We start from the raw sequence: 12777 nt of genomic DNA on the forward strand, positions 1-12777 counted from the left end.
TACACTGAACAATACAAGCAATCAAATTATCTATACTTTAAATAAAAATGAAACGAATATAACAAAATAATGTATCAAATCAAAAAATATCATCACATATGAGAATTCTTAAATAAAATATTTACTAAAATTTATTTGTTCTTCAAAACAAGTGGCAAATAAAAATTATAAGCAAGGACCAGCTTGTTATATTTTTTAGTATATATTTTACATTTTTTAGCAATAACAATAACAATACTTATTATAACATTTGATTAGCTGACATTTCATAATTTTAGAATTATGCTAATAACTAACTAATTATTTATGTATTTCTAGATATTGCATGAGTTTTTTTATTGGATAGATTTTTATGAAATCATATTATCCGTATTAATTGATAATTTAGTCATTATATATATTGGTAATGAAGAAGTTAAAAGTCTAATTACCTTAAAATATTGCTAAAAAAGAAGTATTTGTAAAACAATTAATTGACTTAAAATATTCTCTTTTTTTTCTTGACCCGTACTGCTTTTTTGGCCATTATAGGCTTAGAGCATGTTCATGTAAGTGCTTGATAAGGGTGGTCTTGAAGGAAAAAAAAAAACCATGTTGGTAGTGGTGCTGTGTCTCGTAGATATACCATGCTTTAATGGCCAGCTAGTTTGCTCGCAACCCAAGAAAAACATCTCCCTATATGTAATGCTGCAGTGAAGAAACGTGAGGATACTCTACAAGTCTGGCCACATTCGTGAACAATGATCTTACGATTTCAATCCAGAGCACACAAAAGACAAGAAAGTTACTGTTTTCAAAACTGCTACCGTGATCTAACGTTGAGTTAACGGAGAGATAACGGAAAACAAGAATTTCCGTTTAGTGGCCGTTTCATAGCCACTTATATAATAAGTATAGATATAGATATATATAGACCTTGAAACATGCACAGATCCCATAGAATACCTTAGAACCATCAGGTTTCTCTTTCGGACAAAGCAAAAAACGTATCAAGCTGCATGCATCGGTAGCTGATTAAGGATTTGGAGACCTCTAGAGGTGGGGGGCTTGATCTGCTTTAACTCGACAAATTAAAAAGGTTTTTATCAAAACAAAACGATAGGCCAGCATTGAGGTCGATCGGACTTTGTGTTGGATTTCCGAATAAGTTAAGATCGATTTCGTGTCAAATCATTGTATATGTAGTAGTCATCGGAAAATAAAAGAGCACTCCACGTCTAGTATCATTCTTTGTAAAATTCAATGCGATGGGATTTGTATGAATAAGAAATAAATCTGGAGTGAAACCATATATTCATATATAGTATGCCCGAATTCCAATTTTAGACATAATAAAATAATGAAATTACATGAACTCTTAAAATAGGTCTCTATATGTTAATTAAGCCAGTACTACTTTAATGTTTATGATCTAGGTATAATCATTAACTTTTAGAAATGAGTCAATAGTCTAATTATGTAATTTAATTGATCATATTTAAAATAATCGTGCACGTTACACTCTTGATTCGTTGATGCTTAAGTACCATATCTTGCTTTAAAATCTTTAAATTTACATTCTTAATGTTTTTTTAATATACAAAATTAAAAAGCTTTACGTGGCCATGTATCTGCTATTTATATAAATGCGAATGTTAGAAGAATAGTATTTTTGTCTAACATTTTTGTTTCTAATTTTGCCCTTATTTGTATTCTTAAATTACATTTTGCGCGGTGGGTGAACATCCTCTGTAGGTAATAAATCATACCCAATCGGATTTGTACAAAAAAACAATACAAAAAAATACCAATTCGGTTTTTCTCACACCATTACAAAAAATATCAGTCGAATTTGTACCAAACAAATCTTTTCAAATTTCTAAGGATTCACAAAGAAAATTTATAAACCGACACAATGAGAGGGAGAGATGAAAGAAAGTCAGAAAAAATTTTATTTTGAAGACTCCAGACAGAGATATGTTTAGATCTCAAAGAAATAACGCAGATCCAAATAAAATCCCTTCAGATTTGTACAAACTCACTACGTATATCATACATATTTACACTGACATATCGATGTACAGCAAAACAAACCAAATTGAAAAACCATCGGTAATATGGCTGTCGTTTTCATCGTCTTTGTTGAAATTAGAGGTAGTTTTTTTTTATTTTTTGTAAGCTTTCGATTGGTCTTCGTGGAGAATTGAGTGACGCAATAGAAAGGTTCGGGATGATTTTGGTCTTCAAGCTTTCGGTAATAAGAGAGAGAGAGATGTTTGAGAAAATGGTGAGGGTCAGCGTCGAAGGAGAAAAAGGAAAGAGAGAAAGAAAGAAAGTTTTAGGATTAGGTAAAATTTAGATGAAATAGTTAGTGATACTATTTACTATTTACTATTCTTTTAATAAAGTTAAAAGGTTGCACTACCTATTTACTATTTATATCCTTTTACTGCTTTGCTTCTCAGGTCTTCCTTCTTTAATTCTCATTCTCATTCTCATTCACGACTTTTTTTGTTAATTCTGCCCCTAAATTTATATTTATTTTCCCTTTCTGCCCCTGTTACCATTCTTCTTACTGATTTAATCATCTATTTACGCTTTTGTCCTTGATTTAATCGTCTATACCACCGCGTCCATCAAATTCCGCCACTTCCACCGCCTGCCGCTGAGTATAAGAGTGATTTTTATCTCTTCATTTCCTATTGTTTACTATCTGATAAAATTAAGTCCTCTCGTTTTAACTTTCCCAAATCTACAACTTTGGCCTCTAACTTTATTAAATAAATTAATGTGTTTAATATATTGTGATTTAATATAATTTATTAATATTTAGTGTTATTATTAGTAGTAGTAATAGTTGAAATTTTTTTCATACCTAAATAAGATTGTACAGGGTTGAGGTGGTAGGAGCCATACTAAGTGTTTCGTATAAATTCGGAGAAATCTATTGTAATTGTTAATATATTAATATGGTCTTGTTTAAGAATATAATTACAGAATTTTTAGAATTTTTATGTTCTATTCTTTGAATGTATTTCTTATAACAGATTTGGTGCTTCTTGCTTACTTCAGTGCTTTCCATCCCGCTCAATGTCGGCTTTCTTCTACTTCCACCGATTTTCCCCTCAGTTAAGTAAATAATTATTGTATTTATTTTGTAACAATATATAAACTTGTAATTCTCGATTATAACTATTTGTTATTTATAATATGGAAATTTGGATACTTATTGCTAGAAAATTTAATATTATATAATATGTTTTAATATAATTTAGAAAAATTGTTTTTAAATAGATGTTACTTATGCTTTAGATATAAATAGTTATAACATTGTTTGTGTTTTATATTTCCATATATAAGCATGTATCTATGGGTTGGGCCTGGGAAAGGTTTTGGGCTGGGTCTAAAAAAATATTTATATTTTTGTATCCACCCCTTTTTATCCTTATTAAAATAAATTTTTAACATTTTAGGTGAAAAACAGAATAAGCACAAAAACAAATGGAAAGAAAGACCAAAGTTTAGAGAAAGATAGCATCTGAGAGGCTCGGTTTGAGGGGGAAGATAGAGAGAGAATGAGGAAGTTGAAAGGGATTTTCGAGATGAGAGAGTAATAGAGAGAGGGAGAGAGAAGCAGACAATGAAGGATATCAGACAGATCCAATCCATCTAAAATGCTATTACAAAATTTTTTGAAAATCTTAACTCCAAAGTTATAATAAATTTTAATAACGTTAAAACTTTAAAACATCCTCGAAACAATAACATAACTGTTTAAAATATTTTCTTTAAAACTTCAATGCTGGTAATATATAAGTACAAAGAATCTAGTTGTAGTTATATGTTTGTGGAAGTGTTTGTATTATAGTTATGAATAGTTTACAGATAATATATGTGATATGTGTTGTGAGCAGAAAGAAATTTTTTAAAATATAGATAAAACTATGTCTGTTTATAGTTAAACATTTAAGGCATAACAAAAATATCAACCAATATGTTTTTATCTTTGATTCTTTCTCATATAAAAGATGCATGTGTTATTTACTTTGTAATGACTACTCTAATTATTCATATGTTATATTTGACAAGCATATGAATTTCTTATTGCTAATTATAATTAATGAATGTCTGTTATATGCCTGTTTGAAACTCATCGCTCTTATAGTATATACTTTAAAAATATATGTACATAGTTGTGACTTGGTTATTGTACTTCGTATTATAGCTATAAACATTATGCAGATCGTGTGTGTAATATGTGTTGTAAGTGGGAGAAAAATTCTAAAAATATAAACAGAATTCTGTCCGTTTATAATTAAAAATTTGAAACATAACAAAATTGATCAACTGGGCAAACGTGCAGCGCATGTTGCCCTTACTAGTATATTATATAATGTGTTGTTCTTAAGAAGAATTACAAGTGATTTTAAATAATGAAAAATTATTCGTACCATTCTAGTTAATATGTGGAACCTACATGAAGAAAATAAAACTCATATTTTCGTATGATTTCTATATTTTTTTAAAGAATCTACACAAGACTCTAATTACTTTTTTTTTTTTTTTAAGCAAGTTAATATTGATATATATAACCATGAAATGTAGAGTATAGCTGGTAGCTTAATTATACAGAGTTGTTGGGAGGATCTTTTCCACTATGAAAATGTAATAAATACTGGGGAATTTGGATTAAGGGAATGTTACCAAAGGCTTGTGTTGCCGCTGCCCATTGCGCTAGATCATGCGCGCATCGATTATTAGATCGATGTATTTTCCTCACTTTCCAGATCTTGAAGGATTTTAAAGTATGTTTGACATCATTGATGATGGGGTTTAGCATCCAATCTTGGTTTGAAGAGGAATTGTTAATTGCTTGAATTACTACTTTGGAGTTGCCTTCCATGATAATATTATCCAGCCTCATTTTTGCTACCTCCTGCAAGAGCAGCTTGTGTTTCACCTATATTTGGGTGAGTTCTGTTGATATGATATGTTTTAGCACTTAGAAGCTCCCATGTGCTATTTCTGCATATAGATGCAATTATACTGCCTTGCTCCCTAACTGCGACATCAAAAGAGAGGATCCAAGCCTTTGGTGGGTCTTGATGTGTTGTGGCATCAACTTTTGATTGGTCATTCTTTATTGACTAGGCTTTGTAGTGTTCCTGGAAAGTTTTTTGAACTGATTTGACAAAAAGATTGGGGGTGGTATGGACTTGATCATGGGTTATTTTGTTCCTGAGAAACGAAATGGAGTACATGGCAATAGTTGCAAAGAGTTGGAAGCTATGGTGTTCAGTTTCAAGTATTTTTAGGATAGAACTTGGATTGAGAATGTTTTAAACCCAACTTGTCATGTCTTGGCTTGCAAACATAGTGGTATCTATCGGCCAAAAAGATTGTCTCCAGAGAATTTTTGAATAGAGACAGTTGAGAAAAAGATGTTGAAGATCTTCTTCTACTGTGTTACACAGTGGGCAAAGAAGTTGATCATTCTTTAAGCGGATAACCTTTTTTTATCAAAGATTTTGTGGGAAGAATATTGTTACAAACTTTCCATAGAAAATTTGTTAACCTGTCTTGCATTTTTAGTTTCCATAGCTTCTTCCAACATGATGTATTTGGCACGGAATGAGGATTATAGTTGGCTTTAACCATGGCGGCATAAGCTGATTTTACAAAAAAAAATTGTAGAAGAGTGATGGATCCATTTGATTTTGTCTGTAATGGTATAGAAGTCATGAGTGGCCAAAGAAATTTTTTGGATTTCTCTTGTCGTTTCTTTAGTGAAGAGGGCATTAATGAGTAAGATATTCCACTTTCTTGGTTCTTCCAGAATGAGCTCTGAAACAGATGAGTTATGGTCAATGAAAGAGAGGCTAGGATTGGGGTGGGGTCTAAGAGTTGAAATAGTAGGAATCCAGGGGTCATTATTTTTGCAGATGTACCATTGTTGATTTGGTAGTAGCAGCTAGTCTTCAGAAATTCTTTTTGTTTTAAGATACATTTCCAGAACTAGGAATCTGAGGGCTTGAGATTGGCATTGATGAAAGTTTCTGAACTTAATTATTTCTTGGATAGAATTTCCTTCCACATACTATTAGACTCTTGTACAATTGACCATGCATATTTAGAAATATGAACATAGTTGAAAAAAGTCATTTGTTTGGGGCCTAACCCACCTATTGATTTTAGTAAAAAAATTACTTTCCAAGACTTGGGGGTATATTTATTTTTTGTGCGGTCATCAGAGCCCCCACCAAAATCTGCGAAACAGGCCATCAAGCTTTTTTGTAATAGATCTCGGGAGGAGAGTTGTTGCCATGGCATAGATGGGTATCGCACTAGCTACTGCTCTGATGAGGACTATTTTTACTGCTTGAGAAATGATTTTTGCTTTCCAGCCTTGGAGTTTGGATTGGATTTTTTCAATTATATCCAAAATGAATTTTTTTTGTATCTCTACCTTTAGACAAAGGGAGCCCAAGATATTTTGAATAAGGAGGGGAGAATCTGAAGTGAAAAATTAATTTGATCTCAACTTTGGTGATAGGTGGAGTATTCCTGCTGAAGTGGATTGAATATTTTCTTTGATTAATGTTTTGTCCAGACCAAGTGTTGTAAGTATGAAGACAATCAGAAAAAGCTTGAGCATTAGAAGGGGAGGTTGAGCTGACTATAAAAAGATCATTGACAAATAAAGTGTGGGAGATTGAGGGACATCCTCTAGCCAGCTTTAAGCCCTTTACTAAATTAAGATTTTCATTTTTAAGGATCAGACACGAGAGGATTTCGCTACCCAGAATGAAAAGGAATGGGGAAAGAGGGCCCCCTTGTTTGGGGCCTCTTGTTGCTTTGAAAAAACTGTGAGAAGAGCCATTTATAATGATTGAGTAAGAGACCATGAAAATACATTCCTTTATCAAGCTGATCCATTTTTTATTGAAACCAGCATGATGGAGGACAGAAAAGATGAAAGTCCATTCCATAGAATCAGAAGCCTTTGCCATGCCAATTTTTATGGCCATTTGTCCTATCCTTCATGTTATTTTTTTTTCATATGATGGAAAATTTCCCGAGTCAGGATGGTATTCTCTTGTATAGATCTTCCAGGAATGAATGCTGATTGACAAGGAGAAATGATTTGGGATATGACAGATTTGAGATCATTGGAAATAATTTTTTTATATGATTTTATAGCACACATTTGAGAGACTGATTGGTCTGAATTGGTGAACTTCATTTGGGTTATCAACCTTTGGGATCGGGACTAGATTAATATAATTCCTTTAGAAGTTTACCATTGAGGAAGAAATTTTGGATAACAAATTGAGAGGCTGATTGGTCTAAATTGGTGAACTTCATTTGGGTTATCAACCTTTGGGATCAGGACCAGATTAGTATGATTCCTTTATAAGTTTATCATTGAGGAAGAAATTTTGGATAACAGATTTCAACTCTTTTTTTATCACCTCTCTAGTAGGCCTTATAGAAAAGCCCTGTAAAACCATCTGGACCAGGCGCTTTTGATGAGGGAAGCTGGTGGACAATTAGGGCTATTTCCTCTTTAGTAGGAATTGAACAGAAAAAGACATTTTCCTTATCAGAGATTTTTTATGGGAATAAACTGGCTGAGTTATTAGGGGTGGGGGGATTGGACGTTGTGAAGATTTGTTGGAAATGTTCTTGGATCTTTGAGATGATGATAGAGTGATTCAAAGCCCAATGATTTCTTCCAATTTTTTAAACAATCTACTGAGTTGCATCTATGCCGAATGACGGCAGATACATGGAAGAATTTTGTATTGAGATCAAGAGTAGTCAGCCAACTGATTCTGGATTTTTGTTTTCAAAGAGATTCTTCATGAATGAGGAGTTCATTGATATTTTCTTTGAGCTCAGGTTTCAGATTATCACTGAGGATTGTCTCTTGGGATTGTAATGATTTAAGCACCGAGTTCAGATGCTTGAGTTGTGTTTGGATATGGCCAAAACAACTAAGGTTCCAAGACCTTAAGGCTTTTTTTTTTGTGGCTTTCAGCTTTTTTGCTAGAATGAAGGATGGTGTTCCCTCAAAAGGTAAGTTCCAAACTTTTTGAATGACTTTTAAGCTGAAGGGATCCCTAGTCCAAAATTCTTCAAATTTGAAAGATTTTGGATGAGAGGATTTATTCGAAGAATCTAGGATAATAGGGGCATGTCTTGAGGTATCCCTAGTTAAAGTTGTGATGGAAGCTTGAGGGGACAAATTTATCCATTGAGTGTTTGCAAGGCCTACATCAAGTCTTTCTCAGATTAGACTATGCCCGGGTCTATTGTTGCACCAAGTATATTTGGGTCCAGCAAAACCAAGATCAACAAACCCATTTCTATTCATGAATAACTGAATTCCTTTTGGATTGGATGATTGAGCAACCGGTTTCCCCCCTTGTTTTTCAGACTAAGTAAGAATGGAGTTGAAATCACCTATGGCTAGGGATGGACTAGGGTATGCTTCAGTGATTTTCATCAGTTGGTCCCAAAAGGCATGTTTTTTATTGTATGGAGCTGGGCAATATATTATACTGAGTAGCTAGGGAACATGAGTGGGATCCGAGTACACCAACACTGATATTATATTACTATAAATATGTATAAGATCAAAATCAAAACTAGGTCGATACATAACTAAAAGTCCTCCCCATTTATCAAATGGAGGGACATGCACAAAACAAAAGAAACCTAGCCTGTTAACCACATTAGCAGTGTCTTTAGTAGGTAGCAGAGTCTCGAAAATAAAAACAACTTCAGGGTTGTGAATCCTAATGGTTGCCCTCAATGATCAGATTGCACGAGATTGGGCAATACCTTTGCAATTACATGATAAAAGCTTCATGGCTGATGGGGTGGCAGTGAAGACCCTGCCACCTCAGTAGTTGGATTTGTAGGAAAAAGATTCATTATTTGTGTCTAAACTTTGTTATCCGAAGCATGTAGTTCCTGGTTTTGGTACAGAGCATATCTGACTGCCTTCGAGTTCCTCTTTGGTTGTTTTCTCTGGGCTTTTCCTCTATTTGCTCTTTGAGTTGGTCCTTTCTTCCCTGTAAAGATTGGTTGAGCCACTAGTTGTTGGTCACTTCCTCTGTTAACTTCATCATCAACTCGAATGGTCGAGTTAAGCAAATATTTCTTTTGTGAAAAATCAGAGTCACTCTTCTCCTAAAAAATGTTTTTCCTCTTCTTTATAGCCTCACTGGTTGGGTTCAATGTTTGGTTAGGGATAGTATTTGGGATTTGGTTCGCCATTTGGGGTTCTTCCATTTGAAGATTTTCCTTCGGAGATGAGAGGCTGATCTGGGTGTTTGGGTGAGTTTGGGCAAAAACTTGGTTAGGTCTTAGATGAAAAGTATTAAACGCTAAGCAAGCCTGACCAGATGGGCTAACAAGTAATGACAGGTTGTGGTTGGGCTTTGAGATCTTAATTGGGTCGGCACTTTGCTTCATTTGAGTTATGATTTGGTTGAAGAATGAAGTATTGGGCCCAGATAAAAGTTCTTCGGTAGGCATTAAAGGGAGCAAAGGCTTGATTGATGGAGGATTTTTTCCGACTTCTTGAACATGTGGGTGGTTGGGGGGAGGTTTAGACAGATGTGAGCAGCAGGAGTTAATGTATCCTAGGGGCTGAAGGGGACAGGAGTACTATGCTCAATAATGGAAAGTGGCAGAAATGTTGATGAGTTTAGATTCACTCCACGTGGTCCCATGAAGATCGAGTCAGACCTTACTTTTCGTTGACTTTTTGGGATATGAACAGTGTTGTCTTTCTGGGATTGTTGCCCTTGGCTTGCCGATCAAGAACTATAGAATAATTGTTTGATGTAGAACTCTTTTTTGCTGCCTTCTTGAGTGTTGATGATCTTTACTTTGCATGTGCCCAAATGTTCAACTTGTGTTTTCTTTCCTTTTCCCGTGTCTGGGTGAGTACGAGCATGATGGGTTTGTTCCATTGGTTCCCTTATTCTCACCGCTGGTAGTTCTCGATGGATAACAGGTGGTTGATCAATCTGTGGGGCCTCTTGAAGTGAGTCTCGAAATGATTCTCCAGTTCAGTTTGCTCGACGAGGTCCTTGTGATTCCGCACGCATCCAGTGCCTGAACCAGGGATCTTCAATAGAGCTAGTATATACTGGACAAGCTTGTTGAAGATTTCCTCAAGGTTGAGTCTTGGTGGCCATTCTTTCAGAACCATATGGTACCCTTTGAAATTCCAAGGGTGTTGAAGGAATACTTGATATTTTTTAATAGGAGAGGGAAAAGTGAATAGGAATGTATTTGGGCCCAGGTCCTCAATGGTGAGATCAATAACAAAGCTCTAAACTGCTCTTATGATGGAGTGATAGGTGTGTTTGTTAAGGGGCTTTGTAGAAATTAACTTACCAACAAAGACATGGTCAGATATCTTCATGGCTATCTCAGAGGCTGGCTCTTGGATAATATTGTCCCATGTGAATGCTTTGGTCTGCTGGATGAGCTGGTCAATGTTTGAAGGTTCAGTTGACATTGTTTAAAGTAGGTGGATTCTGTTTGTGGAAATGTGGTTGTAAATAAAGGTAGTTTGAACGAGGAAATGTGGGGTTAGGTGGGTGGTTGGTTGGTAGGGGAGACTACTGAGAGGAGGAGAAAAACTCATCTTGGAAGAGAGAGTTTGGAGTTGATCCAAGACTCTAATTACTTGAATAGCCTAAATATGTATATAGTATTTGTTAATGCCAAAACACTGCACAACATCAGGCTGTACACCGATAGGTTCGACGTCGGTTTCGGCGCAAAATCGAGACACCATCAACGTCTGCCATGGGTCTGTTGAACCGGCCGAAACCGAGGGTTTGTGTAGAGAAAACCGATCATATCAGTCTTGATGTGCGTAGGCGCGGTCTTTGGTCCACCATTGGCATCTTCTGTGAAGGAGGAGAAATTGAGGAAGAGTGAATAAGTGTCTCGCCGTTGCTGCCATAGAAGAATAAGAGAATTGCAGAGGCTAGAGAGGAAGAAGACGACAAGGGGAAGAAGAAGAGGGGCTTTTATTAATTTATCTTAAAACGGCGTCGTTTGGCTTAAAAGCCAAACTTTAAGCCAAACAATGTCGTTCTATTATAATTTTTTTTTTTAACTTTCAGGCTCTAAAACGACGTCGTTTCACTCATTATAAGTGAAACGGCGCCGTTTTATATACATATATTAAAAAAATATAAATAGATCGGATTGGCCGGTTCAGCGGTTTTCCAGGAGTTCAAACCGGCACCGAACCGTTGATATCGGTTGTCCTTCAATTCCTCTCGACCGCCGACCGGTTCTTTGCCGGTTCTGGCCGGTTCCGTGCTCCGGCGTTCGGTCTGATCGGTTCACGGTCGGTTTCGACAGTTCCTATACAGCCCTAGGCCACAACATGTTGGAATAAGAGAAAGAATCATTCCCGGCCCACGTTAGTGTTTCGGGCCTCGATCAGGGTGGTTTGGAGTCTCCGATAGTTGTCCGGAGCGGCTATACAATGTCCGTACGTACATTCATAGTATTGAATATGAAATAAATGCAGGAAAAATAAATGGAGAATGAGACACAAATTTACGTGGTTTAGCAATGGGCCTATGTCCATAGGTCATCGTTTGAATTAGGGCAAATCCACTAAAATATGAGTATTTACAGTTTATCAAGGTCTCTCATTTATCACTGTACAATGAAAGTTAGTAATTTATTTACTGGATGATATATTCTCACTCGAGCTCCTGTTGCAAGGTTGAAGAAGTTGAAGAAGCCCCCCTTTCCTAGTCCGGTCTGATCCCTTTTTATCCTGACCTTGAGAGTGGTGAGAGATAATAGCTTTATTCCACTCCTCACTAGCATGCCTGACTTTCTTTTCCCTCTTTCTTATTTTTCCCATATTTTCCATCATGTCCTCCCCCCTCTCCCACATCTTCTTTTCCCCTACCCCTCAGTATCTCATCTTTGTCCATTCTTCTTCTCTCTTTGTTGTCTTCTAGTAGGGACTCTTTGATAAATTAGACTTGATTTATATGAGTTTGAGATATTTTATCTCTTTCAGTATTATTCTTGAATCACATGTATTAGATAAAAAAAAAAAAATTGTAATAAGTATTTAAAATTAACAAAACCAACAGGCAACAACATAGACAGATGGTGCTTGACTTTAAACTTTTATTGCTAAACGATGTTTGAAATTAGGCTTCTATGCTCTTTGAAACGATTTTAGGAAACCTAACTCGATCATCGTGCAATAAAAAAAACTAGGCATGCATCCACTAATTAATACAAAATAGTGAAAAATATCACAAATAACATTACTGCATTCACATGCATGCTATCTCCATTGATATTATATCACGTCACTTTTCATATAAAATATTATATTTGAACTATAAAATAAGATACATATTTTGGATATCACAAAATGGAATTAGACTCTCAATTTTAATATGGACTCAAAACTAGTGTCGAGCCTCAATATGGGCCCAAATACTTGAGGGACAGTGCCCAATAGGCCTAATTCCTAAGCCCAAAAGAAAAAAATTTCATATGGACCCAAATACTTAATTGGTAATGGATAATCTCAATATGTACCTCAAAAGTTGTGTTTGGATGTTGAAGTGAGTTGAGTTGAGATGATAAAATATTATTAGAATATTATTTTTTAATATTATTATTATTTTGGGATTTGAAAAAGTTGAATTGTTTATTATATTTTGTATTGAAATTTGAAAAAGTTGTAATGATGAGTTGAGATGAGTTGAGAGGAATTAGGTA

Source organism: Juglans regia, chromosome 1 (genome assembly GCF_001411555.2).
Source record: "Juglans regia cultivar Chandler chromosome 1, Walnut 2.0, whole genome shotgun sequence".
Taxonomy (NCBI): domain Eukaryota; kingdom Viridiplantae; phylum Streptophyta; class Magnoliopsida; order Fagales; family Juglandaceae; genus Juglans; species Juglans regia.